The sequence below is a fragment of the Anthonomus grandis genome, chromosome 1, assembly GCF_022605725.1.
Source record: "Anthonomus grandis grandis chromosome 1, icAntGran1.3, whole genome shotgun sequence".
Classification (NCBI taxonomy): domain Eukaryota; kingdom Metazoa; phylum Arthropoda; class Insecta; order Coleoptera; family Curculionidae; genus Anthonomus; species Anthonomus grandis.
Window position 1 is genome coordinate 1,888,800 of NC_065546.1, and position 14,357 is coordinate 1,903,156.

The 14,357-nt window shown below is 32.2% G+C and overlaps 1 protein-coding gene and 1 long non-coding RNA gene across 4 annotated transcripts in view; one reads left to right on the forward strand and one right to left on the reverse strand.

Moving 5' to 3' along the window:
• Window positions 1-1,749: 1,749 nt before the first annotated feature.
• Window positions 1,750-2,948, reverse strand: LOC126744285 (uncharacterized). The gene is made up of 2 exons (XR_007663100.1): window positions 2,657-2,948; window positions 1,750-2,078 (listed from the first exon to the last, which is right to left on the reverse strand). It is a non-coding gene; the product is annotated as an uncharacterized LOC126744285 (long non-coding RNA).
• The window catches only part of LOC126743982 (prominin-like protein), a 126,093-nt gene continuing 113,868 nt past the window's right edge, over window positions 2,133-14,357 (forward strand). For 2 of the 3 annotated variants that reach the window (XM_050451298.1, XM_050451306.1), the window contains exon 1: window positions 2,135-2,292. The gene's annotated coding sequence lies outside the window, so the exon portion shown is untranslated. Of the gene's footprint in view, window positions 2,293-14,357 lie in introns of all 3 variants that reach the window. The other variant, XM_050451291.1, reaches the window with a different exon arrangement.

Consider the following 14,357-nt stretch of genomic DNA (forward strand, 5'->3'; position numbering starts at 1 on the left):
ATAACTAGGTACTATAAAAATGGTTACCTACCTCGAAAAGCTTCGAAAAAATCTTGCAGCCTCCAGGCCTTTAAATGGTTTTCAAATTTATTATCATCCATTACAAATTAAAGTATAAAATTAACATCACATTTCACAATGCACAACAATAACGACACCAGCGCATTCCTCGAGAAGAGAAATAAAAGGAAAAGAAAGAACAAAAACGCCGACACGACCACGTTTTGATCCTCTATCAATCATGGCGGACGGACAGGTGGAAGCGGAATTCTGAAATGACAATTGACAACAATGACTGCGCGGGAAATATAAAATTTGCATGATTGCATGGACTCACTATTAGGATTTAGTTACTGTTACTAGATATTTTAGTAAGTTTTACTACGTAATTTGTGCGTTATAACTAAGTTTGCATATAGAATTGCTTAACATGACTTTACTGTAACCATTACTAGGAACCTAGTTAATTTTATAAATTTACTAATAAAATTGTTGGGTTAACTTACATACCGTGTAGCGTGTAGCCAGTAATAAATAACGTTTAACTAGACCAGCTTCGTTATTGTTACACGAGAATTTGGTTAGGGCTGCGTGTAAAGTGGTTATACCAACTAGAATACCTTTAACTAAAGTTTGTAGTAAGGCCATTTTTCTCAGTGTACTAAAGGAAATGACATAATAAAAATAAAAAATAATAACAAAGAATTTTCAAATAACAAAGACATGGCAAATTTTGTAATCAGTATTTTATAAACGTAGGAGTAAATATGCAAAACCAAATAAAAAAACCAAAAAAACAATTCAAAATTAAGTATAACAGTGTATCTTCAATGTTTCTAAAACCAACTAATAGGAATGAAATAATTAAACATATTTTTTCGTTAAAAAACAATTCCGCGCCTGGGATAGATACTATTACAAGACCTAGCAAGGGCCTTTGACACTGTACCGCATGAGCTTTTGCTAGATACTTTAAGATCTTATGGTATTAGAGGTCCAGTGTCAAGGGTCTTTGAAAGTTACTTGGGGGACAGAAAACAGTATTTAAAAATAAATAATGAGATTAGTGAACCATCTTATATAAAAATTGGAATTCCACAAGGAACAGTTATTGGACCTATACTTTTTATAACTTATATTAATGCTCTTACCAATCTTAAAATTCATGATGGGTCACTGATATCATATGCAGATGACACGGTTGCGGTGTTTCACGGAATTTCTTGGGGATACACAAAAAAAACTGCAGAACTTGGTCTAGCAACAGTCAAGAACTGGCTGGATTCTTTTAAATTAAGTCTCAATAGTCAAAAAACAAACTAAATTGCATTTTCTATAACAGCTGCTAATCGCCCCAGCTTTAAACAAATCAAACTTGAATCAATTGATATCAAGGAAGTTTCATTTACTAAATATCTGGGTATCATTGTGGATAAACATTTAAAATGGGACCAACACATTCTAAAATTAACACAAAACATCCGTAAACTTATTTATCGATTTCATATTTTGAGAAATATTTTAAATGAAAAATTACTTGTTATTAATTGTTTAAAACAACTTAATGTAGTACAAAACTTTATTTTAAAAGTTATATACAAAAAACAAAAAAGATTTCCTACACAACAATTATATTCTGAAGAAATTTTTAATATACGCTCAATTTACATATTGTCAACATGCATTTATACACATAAATCAGAAATGGTAAGTAATAAATATTGTAAAATAATATAAATAATTACTTAATTTGTTAAAAAATTATTGTAATTATTAATGAATTGCTTCTAAAAGTAATAGTGTGCCAATACTTTGTCCCTCACTGTACATCCATATAGATTTTGCACATTAACTTCATTATCCAATATTCGGTTCTTGTGTTCTTGTTGCGACCGGCGGCGCTGGTTTGTTCCGTTCGTTCCTTTCTCTTCTCGTTTCTCGTTCCACTTAATCCGACTCTCGGTCTCGGTAAAATGTAAATTCTCGTTAGTTGGTGTACGAGGATTGCCCGAGCTGCGGGTTTTCTTATAGTGGGGCTCCCGTCCGTACGTCACTGCCGTTGTTCATCCGTCATCACCCTACAATGCAATGTCACCATTTGTTTTGAAAGACTGCAGTTGGTGAAAATGTTCAGCCACTCCCATACCAATGGGCCGTTTTTTCTATTAAAACATTTATAAACGATTAAACTGTCTTGGTTTTGGTTTAATCGGAGTGCATTTCTTTGTTGTGGATTGGATTAGGCGACATTTTCATTCAGGAATCTGGCTTGTGGAGCGCATATAGAGAAAGGTACAAGTGTTCAATTTTCTTTTGTTTAAGATTAGCTCTTAATCTGGATAGGTATTTGTATTTATGTTTGTTACACTTGTAATAACTGGAATAGTGTGTGGTGGTTGTACCCATTGTTAAGCCAAAGTAAAGAAACTATCTTCAATAACCTGTCAAGGTTGCAGCATTAACAATGTTTAACAAGTTTAAACAACACTAGCAGCAGGAAAAAGGGGAATTTTGTTATAGAACCTCAAAGGCAAACCCATTATTGAGTTGAGTCACAAAGACCCAAGACCAAGACAAATAATTTTTAGTTTTTTATTAAAAAAAAAGTCAAATATCACACTAAGTTCAATTATCAAAAGACATATTAGTGACTCACCATTTAAATGATGTAGCAGCAGCAGTTCTTATGCTTGTCTCCGTAAAGTAATTGTTGCAAGAATTTAAGAAAAAAAATGTATAATACATGACAGAAATTAAATTTATGTTTCATTCAAGGTATTCTTAATTATGTAAATTCACTTTTCACTTCAAATAAGCCATATTTATATAACATAAATCCTTGATTAAAATTGTGTGGTTTGAATGTCACTGTCACCACCTAACTAATTCAATAAAAATAAAATTTGAGAATTTGAACATAACAATCAATAAGCATTGGGTGTATTATATTATTATTAATTTAAATTGTTTTTTTTTGTTAACCTAGTTAGACATTGACATTCCCTTTGTATATGTATTTCTCAATTGAATAATGAATATGCTTTTACAAATTGCATTCATGCAACATTCATTCATAAATAAAAACAGTTAATTGCTATTTAAAAATTTAAATTATGAAATGTTGATGAAAAGTTAAAATCTTCAAAAAAGATCCCAACTAACATTTCACATATTTATGAAGGTTGTAAGAATATTCTTACAGCTAAAATTAAAAATCTTAACCCTGTAATATTTACTCTATAGAACATTCTTACACCTATTACAAGAAGTCTGTAAGTGCAAAAGGGGCACCAAGTTATAAAGCCTAATATACTTATAACTGCTCTTATAGATGTTCTCTAATGGTAGCATAAAATGTAACAAGACGGTTTTATAAACATTTATATTACCTTTATAAGGTTATTATTATACAGTAGTTATAAATTAGATTTTTAAGAGTTTGGAATAAAAATAGCTATAACACTATAAGCAAGGCTCAATGACAAATATAAATTTGTTTTATAGATGTTGTTGTGTGAAATTATTTTACTTTTTAAAAAATAGGAAAAATGCTAAATGCTCTTTAATGCTGCAAACATCCTAACTTATAAAATAAATCATTCTGGTAGTTTCGATGCAAGTAACAAAATTGTCTTGACTTGTTACAATGAAATGGTATAACTGAAGAAATGGATGCAGTATAATATTTTATAAGAAATAATGTATATTTACTTCTTTAGCGATAATAAGGATAGCTATATCTAGATTTTATTGCAGACCCCACATTTCTGTCAAAGTATATATGCTTTTGAACTAATTTTTTTTTACGCGCCTCAACAAATTGTTTGTTTTATGATTAGTACAGGTATGTTAAAAATAAATATTTTTTTTTTGTATTTAAAAAAAAAGGAAAAAAAATGTAATATTCTTTGTAATTATTTTATTATTTATCAAAAAATTGTTAAACTTACGCATCCTAACTTGTAAAAACCATTTTTTAATAATTTAGTTATTATATTTTCAATATGGTCGTTCTTATTCCTAGTTTTAAAATGGCTGCTTACTCTTTCGTTCATAACAGCTCTTTTAAAGCAAATTTGCTGTTTAGAAAGAAATTTTACAACAGATGAAAGCTTTTTTCTCTCCATCAGTTGCGTGACATTGGTCATTTTAGACTTAGTTGATTACTTGTTAAATGCTTTTGATAGCTTGCAATATGGCAGTGTCTTGTTCTGCGATCTGAGCAAGGCACTCGACTGTCTTCCCCATAACATATTGCTGCAAAAACTTTCTAAATATGGACTCAGTCCCAACAGTGTTAAACTTCTCGCTTCCTATCTGGCCAATAGAGATCAGATGGTAAGTGTTGGTGGGGTGTTATCAGCAAAAAGTGGGATAACCATAGGTGTTCCCCAAGGATCTGTTTTGGGGCCTATCCTCTTTTTGATCTATATAAATGACCTACCATTAACTGAACCATCATTCGATATTTTAAAAAAATTTATACATTTACACAGCAATAGTTTAGTGATGACAAGCCCTTACATGTATCCAAACCATAATGTAATTTATAACAGCAATAAGGCTCTCTATAGAATATTTCACGCAAATAATATTAATCTAAATAGAATTTTAGAGTCTAATCATGCCAGCAACTTTGGATCAGATTTGGCATCATTACTGTATACCCATATTTTAAAACATTTCAAAAGTAGCATTTCATCAAAAAATGTATCCACAATAAAACCAAGTAATCAATCTGGACTTCTAGATACTGACTGTGATAAGGATTCTTTTTTATAGATAAATACACAGAAGATGAAGCTCACTCACATTCTATAAATAACATTGAAAATAAGCATGTGAAAAGTTTCAGTAGTTTTATTTTAAATATACAGTCTCTAAGAAATAAAATGGACGAGCTTCATCTTTTACTTGATTCATGTGATTTTCCTGATATTGTATTACTAACTGAGCACTGGTTAAAGCCTAACGAATGTTTCTTAATATCTGATTATATTCCCATATCAATTTTTTGTCGGCAACACTCCATACATGGAGGAACAGCTATTTTAGTTAAACAAACAATTGAAGCTTTTTTCTGTAAAATTAATAAGTATGACAGCTTTCTGTTGGAGAAGGTTTTTGAATTCTCCCTTTGTTTTTGTAAGCGATTTAATTTATATGTTCTTTGTGTTTATAGACCACCCACAGGAGATATTGCTATGTTCCTAGACAAACTTGATTCTCTATTATCCCAATTGTCTCTACACTCCATAGTTATATTGGCTGGTGACTTTAATATTAACTTCACTGATGTAAGCTTGCCATCATATCGTACATCCCTTTTAAGTATATTGGAATCTTATGACTTGAAGATGCATGTTCTTTCACCCACACGTATAACATCCTCATCTGCAACTACTATTGATTATTTGTGTACAAATTTAAATGATGTGTCATGTAGAGTACTCTCATCTGGTATTTCTGACCATGAAGCCATTCTCGCTAGGATTCCATGCAACACTGTATTTCCTTCATCTCATTATATAGGAAGAATTTTCAGCAGAGCAAATTTTAATGCTTTTTCTTCTACTGCAGCTTTGGTTAATTGGAATGCAGTTGAAATGGCTCCTGACCCGTTTACTTTGTTATTTCATGTGCTATGTGACAAGATCAATCAGTGTTTTCCTAAAAAGAGACTTAAAATGAAAAATAGAAAACCATGGGTCACAGCAGGCCTCAGAACTTCAGCTAAAAACCTCCGTTTTTTGGCTAAGCTGTGCAAGTTTACAACTAATGCAAACATTATTCTTTATCATCAGAAATATCGTAGTCTATATAGAAAGACGATAAAAGCAGCTAAGGTTAAATATTATAGTGACCGCTTGAATATGTCCTCAAATAGGCAGAGAGAATGTTGGTCAATTATAAATGACTCCAGGTATTCTCACAAGAAAGTTTCAGAACCAGAAGTAAGACCAAATAGTTTAAATGATTATTACTGTAATATTCCTCATTTATTGCTCAAGGATGTGAATACTAATATTGATCCTTTGCATTATATTCAACAAGTGTCAGTTCAAAATTCTTTTTTCTTTTATCCTGTTAGCCTTACTGATGTTAGAGATGCAATTAAAAGCTTAAAAAACCATAAATCAGCTGGAGCTGATGGGATATCATCAAAATTACTACTCCTTTTGCCTGACTCAGCATTGAATGCCTTAGCTTCTGCCATAAACAATTCCTTTCATAATGGCATCTTTCCAGCATGTTTGAAGGAGGCAGTGGTTATCCCTCTTTATAAGGGTGGAGATGTGAGTGAGCCTTGTAATTTTCGTCCAATTTCTATATTATCTACCCTCTCCAAGATAGTTGAAAAACTTGCAAAAATCAGAATTTTATCTTTTTTGCAACATAATTGCATTTTATCTGCAAATCAGTTTGGATTTCAAACGGGAAAAGGGACTCATGACGCTGTTTTCGGCTTTTTGGAGAGTGTCTATGTGTCCTTAAATTCTGGAGAGTCCGCGGCGGCAGTGTTTTGCGATTTATCCAAGGCATTTGATCGTGTAGATCATGGAATACTGCTGTCTAAGCTCAATAATTATGGCTTTAGAGGTGTGGCATTGCAATGGCTGGAATCCTATCTGTCTAATCGTACCCAAAGAGTTACAGTATCTAGATGTTTATCCGATTCCAGATCCCTTAAAACTGGAGTACCTCAGGGTTCAGTGTTAGGACCACTATTATTTTTGCTCTATGTAAATGATTTGGGTTCATTAAAACTGCAGGGCAAAGTGGTTCAGTTTGCTGATGATACCACCATTTTATGGAATCATAGAGATTCTGATAATGTTAGAGCCCAGGTTTTTAAGGATCTTAAGATTTTATCGGAGTGGTGTGCTGCAAACAGGCTTGTATTTAATGTGGGCAAAACCTTTATTATGGGATTTAAGTGTGACGTTCAGGGCCTTATGTTTAGTGAAAACTCCCCCTTGCAAAACAAAGAAAGCTGTAAGTTCCTTGGTATTACCATTGATGGTCGCCTTCGCTTCGAAGATCATATCCTAAATCTTGCATCAAAATTATCCTCTGGATGCTTTGCAGTAAGAATGGCGGGGCATGAGCTGGGAGGGGTAGTTGCACGTTCAGTGTACTTTTCTCTTATTGAGTCCCACCTTCGTTATGGCTTGCCTTTTTGGGGTTTAAGCAACAAGGGATTATTAAACATAATTTTTGTGATTCAAAAAAAGACAGTTAGATACCTATGTTCCGCTGGGTTAAGAGATTCTTGTGAACCTCTCTTTATATCTCAAAAAATCTCTCTTTTCTCTTTTTATCTTAGAAACAGCTACTCTTATTCATAAATGTCCTAAACCTCCCTCTAACACTGGTCATATGACTCGCCAGGTTAACGATTTTCCCTTACCAATCCCTACATCCTCCCTCACCAAGAACTCACTTATATACCTCAGCAAAAAAATTTACAACCATGTTCCTCTATATATCAGACAAATTTTAGAAGTTAAGAGATTCAAAAAGGAACTAAAATCACTTTTATTATCCAGGGCATATTATAGCCTTGACGATTTTTTTAATGATACCTTTTAACCTGTGCTCTGACATCATTTTAGTGTTTTAGTTCTGTTTCCTGTTAAATAATGTAATTTACTTCTTCTAAATTCTGTTTTATTGACAGCTTTACTTATTTTTTAATGAAATTTATCAAAAAGATGCATTTTTTTCTCAATCTGTTTTGTTATGATTAATTTTGGTAATGTGTGTGAATTTTATGGTAAAGTGTTTTAGAAGTTATGTTTGTTTGAAATTTAAAGTGAATTTGGAATTTTTTAGTTTTTAGGATGCTTGTACACAAGATTTTGTTGTCTTACGTTATATAGCACATTTTCTTTCTTTCTTTCTTTCTTTCTATTTTTATTTTTTATGTTAGTGTGAGTCAGTGTGTAGTTTTTGTATTTAGATAGGTCTGATGATGCCCTAATGCGGCGAAACGCGTAACCTTTTAATAGACGCTTGAGTTATGAGACTTTGACTTTGAGTTTACTTTCTCTCCCCCTTTGGTCATATATTTAAGTCTCTTTGAGAATAATGGATGAATTTTGAATTACTTTATTAATTAAAAATTAATTACTAGAATTTTAATTTACTGGTATTTAAACCCAGTTTATTGTTGCAGAGCCAGCCAAATAAGTTAATAAGATCAGTAATTATATTAGATACCAGTTCATTGATTTTTACCAACTGTGTAAATCTTGGCAAATAAAACGATTTTATATTTTTTGACTACTTTTATCATATCATTAATACATAGTGTAAACAATAAAGGACCTAACACTGTGCCTTGCAGTACTCCAAACATAAATTCAAGAACACCAGACAGACAAATAACATATTTAACACTTTGGACTCATAAGAATATTTACATATATAAGATTTTTTTATTGTACACTGCCAAGTTGCTTTTTTTCCTTTAACTTTTTTGCCAGAAATTTTTTTTTTCTGAAAAAATTGTTGATTACTCTCAAAGTATATATTATTAGTCAGCAAATAAACGAAACTTTTAAAGAGTACATTTTTTACCTGTTACAAAATATAACACATTAAAAAATATGTAGTGGATTAAGAAAATTATATATCGAATGAAAAATTGGTGAGTCGATTCGACATCATTGCCTGAGGCATGGTGAACTCAAACAATGTCGCCTATGGTTTGCAGCTAGGCTTATTCTAGGCATTCAATTCAATTCTAAGATCAACACAACATTACAGGTTGTATTAAGAGTTTTATTAAACTAATTAATTTTTTGTTAATCTTCAATATGCCCCTTAATATGGGTATAAATGCTTAGAATTAAAAGGTTCAAAAATCCTTAGAATAAATTAAATAGAAATGTTACTATTTTTACTTTTACATGAATCATATCAGGATCTTAAAAGTAGAAATTAAAAAAAAAACTTTGATGTATCATTCTTTATATATACCCTGTATAGTGAGATGCAATGGCCTTTATACGCCTTAATATACCATTAGCATTTATAATAAAAATATAATTTGCTCTTAAAAATATAAAGTGCTCTCATTGTGTCTCTGAACTTAATCATTTTTAATTTCCTTCTATGTACATTATATAGTTGGACACATGGAGGGCAAACTTGGGTCACTCACTAATAATAATAGTATGGCGAAGCAGTAACCGCGTTCAGTCATATTTTTAATATGCGGGGTCTAGGATTTGCTACTATATAAGTTTGACCTAGAATTAAATAAATAAATGCACGCGGTAAATAGAGAAAAATGTACAAATATCGATAATATACTTTCCAATACCAACACGGTTCAGTTTGCATAAGTTATTACATTGTGTAATAGGCATAAAGGTGCAGAAATACGAATAGAAAGCATTATTCAATTCATAAAACACCGGTAGGAATTAGGTAACCTTGGTAGCCACTGGTGGTATGAGTATCAAACATTGTCAAGAAAAATTGATTGGTGCGGAAACCACCATGAATTCGCGAGATTTACCGTAAAAATTTAATCTGTACTCGTGTTTTAATGCCGTCTATTCATGTTTCAAAAGGAGCTTTTTTTTAGTTAGTTGAGAGACAGGAAATTAAAATCGTTTATTATCGTTTATACTTGCACTTATAGGGCATATCTATAAACCGGAAACTACGAGGTCTTTTTGCTTTTGAACTCATCGAAGATAACACAAGTTCATGGTTTAGATGAAGCAGAATTAGTTTTTTAATTAATTTTATATAATAGATACTTTGCGCAAAAAAATGCATTTTGTAATTTAAGGCCTAAAATTTTATACGGATTTTATGGTTGTTTGTATGAAATAAAACTTTTATTTAGAACTAAAATATTTTTTTAAAAATTATTGAAAGTGGCATTTATATCACTTTATAAAAAAAATTAAGCTTGAATTAAGATTTGAACTTGCAAAATTTAGTGTATATATAATATATAATTATTTTAAATATAATTTCTCTCTCTGGAGTAAAGGAATTTATTTATTTATTATACTCTCACAAACACATTGGAAATGTAATTACATGTTAAGAGTGCTTACTAAGCCAGTAAAGGCGAGAAAAAGAAAGACTACAACTAAAATATACTAACTAAACAAATTAACAATATAAAAAAAATATAAAAAACATACAAATACATATAGCAGGTGCTAAAACAAATATGTGTACTACCTAAAATCACAGATCTAATTTGTCCTACAGAACTATTAAAGAAATCTATATCACATTTTTGTATATATTCATTACTTTGGTACATCATTCGATTTATAGGTGAACTACTTGGAGTTAAACATTGGAAGAGCTTTTTATTTTTTATTCTTAAGTTTACTTTAGGAACCACAAAAGTTATGTTGTTAATTAAGGAACATTTCTTATACTTTAAATTGTTGACATTTAAACTTCGTCTTATACTTAATCTAACCATACTAAATTCAGCATACTTTGATAAGAAATCATATAGGGACAGGTATTGAGTTTTTAAGTATAGATGCCTTAAAAACCTCTTTTGCACTTTTTCAATCATATCAATATGCACCAATCACTGTGGTGACCAAATAACAGAGGCATATTCTAAATGGGGTCTAACCAATGTATTGTATAACATTATGATTGATTTTATTTGTTTAAAGTTTTTAGTGTTTCTAATTACAAATCCAAGAACTTTATATTATGCTTTATTGACAATAGCTTCATAGTGCTGGTTAAATTTAAAGTTTGACTGCATGTACAATGTACATACCATCACCAAGGTCCCTACATTCACTTTTCGTGTCAAAGTTAAGACATGACATTTACCAACATTTAATGACATTCTATTGACCTTAAACCACTCAGACACTGAGTCTAAATCACTCTGCAACTCATCACAATCTTTAATAGATGATATATGTTTAAATAACTTCTATGTTTAAAGTCATCTGCAAACATGACACACTCAGAACATTCTACAAAATCTGGCAAGTCATTAATAAAAATCACAAACAGTAATGGACCAAGGTTACTGCCCTGTGGCACTCCAGACACTGCCATGTACTGCACAGATAATTCTCTACCCATCTTAACCCGTTGAATTCTTTTCTTTAGATAGGAAGCTATAAATTTACATGCGGAAGGAGAAAAACCGAATTTACCCAGTTTAGTGATCAACAGACCGTGGTCGACCTTATCAAAAGCTTTTTCACAGTCCGTCATAATCACATCTAACTGCTCCTTATTGTCAATAGCCTTAGCTGTTGCCTCTTTCAGAAGGTCGAGATTGGTGACAGTCGAGACAAGAGAATTGAGAACACTAATTGGTCGATAATTGTTAACCAAACATGCATCTCCCGATTTAAATATTGGAGTTACTGTTGCATACTTCAGCATTTCAGGAAAAAATTGTTTTTAGTGGAGCATACAAAATATCAGAACATCAGAAGATAGTGATCGTTACCAGTGGCCTTTTTTGGCTTTAATTTTTTGATACTTGCTTTAATGTCGTCGTCAGATATAAAGGAAAAACTGCCGGAACATTATTCAAATTTAGGCTCCTCAGACTGCCGGAAAACTGACTCAAAATATGCAGCAAATGTGTTAGCAATGTCTGAGCACCACTAACAGAATGACCCTGAAATGAAACCTCTGTCGGAATATTAGGTTTTAAACGTTTAGATCTTATAAGGTCCCAGAAGGTATTTGGGTCAATAAAAACATTGTTTTCAACTGTCTCATGATACAATTGCATTTCTTGTGTAGTTTGATATTTGATTGTGGCCCTCAGGATTTTAAACTGCTTTTTAACCTCCAAACTAGCATCCCCTGTTTTTATTTGTCTGTGGAGTTTACTTTTTAACTTTATGTTTCTTTTTAATTCTGTAGAAAAATAAATTGGATAGCTACTACTTTTGCAAATGTCGCTCTTTACTGTTTTTTTCGGTATTGCTTGATCCAAGCATTCATATACCTTTTTGTAAAATAGATCAATACATATGTTTACATCTTTAGTTACTTCAAGATCTGACCAGTCAACATCCTTCAATAAATTATACAACTTATAGAAACCACCCCTTGAATATTCATAGATATGCTCACTGTGAGGAAGACTTATTCTCTTTTGTTGTGATATAGGCAGTCATACTAATGGAGGGATGGTATGAATCCTCCTCTAAATTTGGACTATCGCAATGTTTTAAGTCTAAAATGTTTTATTTTTGACAGTACAAGGTCTAGTTGCCTTTGCATTTTGTTATAAACAGAGTTCTTACGTTGAATAACGTGGTAAATTGAAATTACTTAAAATTATTACATCTACATTCTTATCTAAAATACACTCGAATTGATTAAAAAATTGGACATTCATATATATCTACATTTACATTAGGTGGGATATAAACAGCACATAAATAAAATAATTTCTTTTTACTTTTAATATTTACCAGTAAGCACTTGAGATTAGAGCTATTAGGAATATCCATGCTTACATTTTGCATGCTCAAATTCTTCTTTGCAACCACGAGAACTCCACCTCCTCTTCTGCCATAATTTCGGTCATTTCTGAGTACATGGTACCTGTTATTAAAGAGCTCTGTATTATGAATACCATCCGTCAGCCAGGTCTCAGTCAGGATGATCAGATCATATTCCTCTGCCAAAATACTGTTCACTAACCTTTGTTCTGAGTCCTCGAACATTCTGATAATAGACCCGCAATGAAGTTGTTATTTTCGTTGGTATTGATGTTTTATTTAACCCGGCGTCAGTGTGGTAGGGTATGACATACCCTAGTAAATTTAAATTAAGCGCGATTTTCTAGTACACTGTAGGAGCGCGCCGAGCGCCTTGGTACCTTCCAATTATACTTCAGTCATCCTGTCCCCGCGGCAAAATCAGTGCTCCTGTTGATTCTGTAGCGACCACACGTCTTCAAAGTTGTCTGGGGTATCACATACCCCACCACACAGGTAAATTAATTTTTCAATATTCTGTGAAATTGTTGGTTTTTTTTTTAGTGGTTGATATTTTAAATGTGTTTTATTGCATTTTTAGTAATGGGTGACTTTGAAAAAGAGCAAGAGCGTCTTATTAAGTTATGGCAAGAGTTAGACGAAGGAGAAGCGCCATTAGGTTCAGAAAGTGAAGGAGAAGAGGACTACGAAAGCGGAAGTTATCACTGCAGTGATAGCGAGGAAGACGCTATGATAGATGTAAATGATGGAGAGGGAGAAGAAGAATTTAACAACCTAAGCACGACTCAATCAGCACATGTGGAAGAGATCGAAGAAGAAAAAACGCAAGAAACAACGATCGAAAATGGAGGTAAGGCGAAACGAAATTTGCACTACATAGGAAAAGATGAGACAAAATGGGCTAAGGTATGCTACCCTAGAAATGTAAGCACTCGTAGTGAAAATATTATAACACATTTACCAGGTGTTAAAGCTAATGGCAAAAATGCAATAACACCTTCAGAATGCTTTGAGTTATTCATGGATAATGGTATGATTAACGATATTGTCAAGTGGACTAATAAAAAACTTGCAGAAAAGTCTAAGTTTTATAATGAAAATCATCAATACGTTGTAAAAGAGACCAGTTTGAATGAAATAAAGGCAGTAATTGGTCTTATATTTTTAGCAGGGAAATATAAATCGGAAAGATTAAATTTAGATGATCTCTTTTGTTCGGATGGTTCTGGAATAGAAAAATTTCGTAAGACCATGTCATTACAAAGATTCACTGTACTTCTTTCTTGTTTAAGATTTGATAATATTGAGAATAAAAATGAACGTAAAGCAACTGATAAATTAGCCGCTATTCGGCAGTCTTTGAGCGCTTTATACAAAACAGTCAAAACAATTACACCCCAAGCGAGTATCTAACTATAGATGAAAAGCTAGAAGCATTTAGGGGACGCTGTGCATTTCGGCAATATATGCCTAACAAGCCGGTAAGATACGGCATTAAAATTTTCGCTTTGGTTGATGCAAGAACTTACTATGTTTTGAATATGGAAGTATATGTAGGTGCGCAACCTGAAGGACCCTATACAGTTAGTAATAAACGATTTGATGTCGTAAATAGACTTGTCGCACCAATTTCAGGCTCAGGGAGAAACGTCACATTTGACAATTGGTTTACCAGCTTTGAAATATTACTGCATTTGTTAAAGGAACATAAGCTTACGGCCGTTGGTACAGTCAGAAAAAATAAAAGACAGTTGCCTCCAACTTTTCTGGTCTCTAAGGGTCGTGACATTTTTTCTAGTAAATTCGGTTTTCAAAAAGATGTTACGCTCACGTCCTACATACTAAACAAACAAAAAATTGTTTTAGTTATGT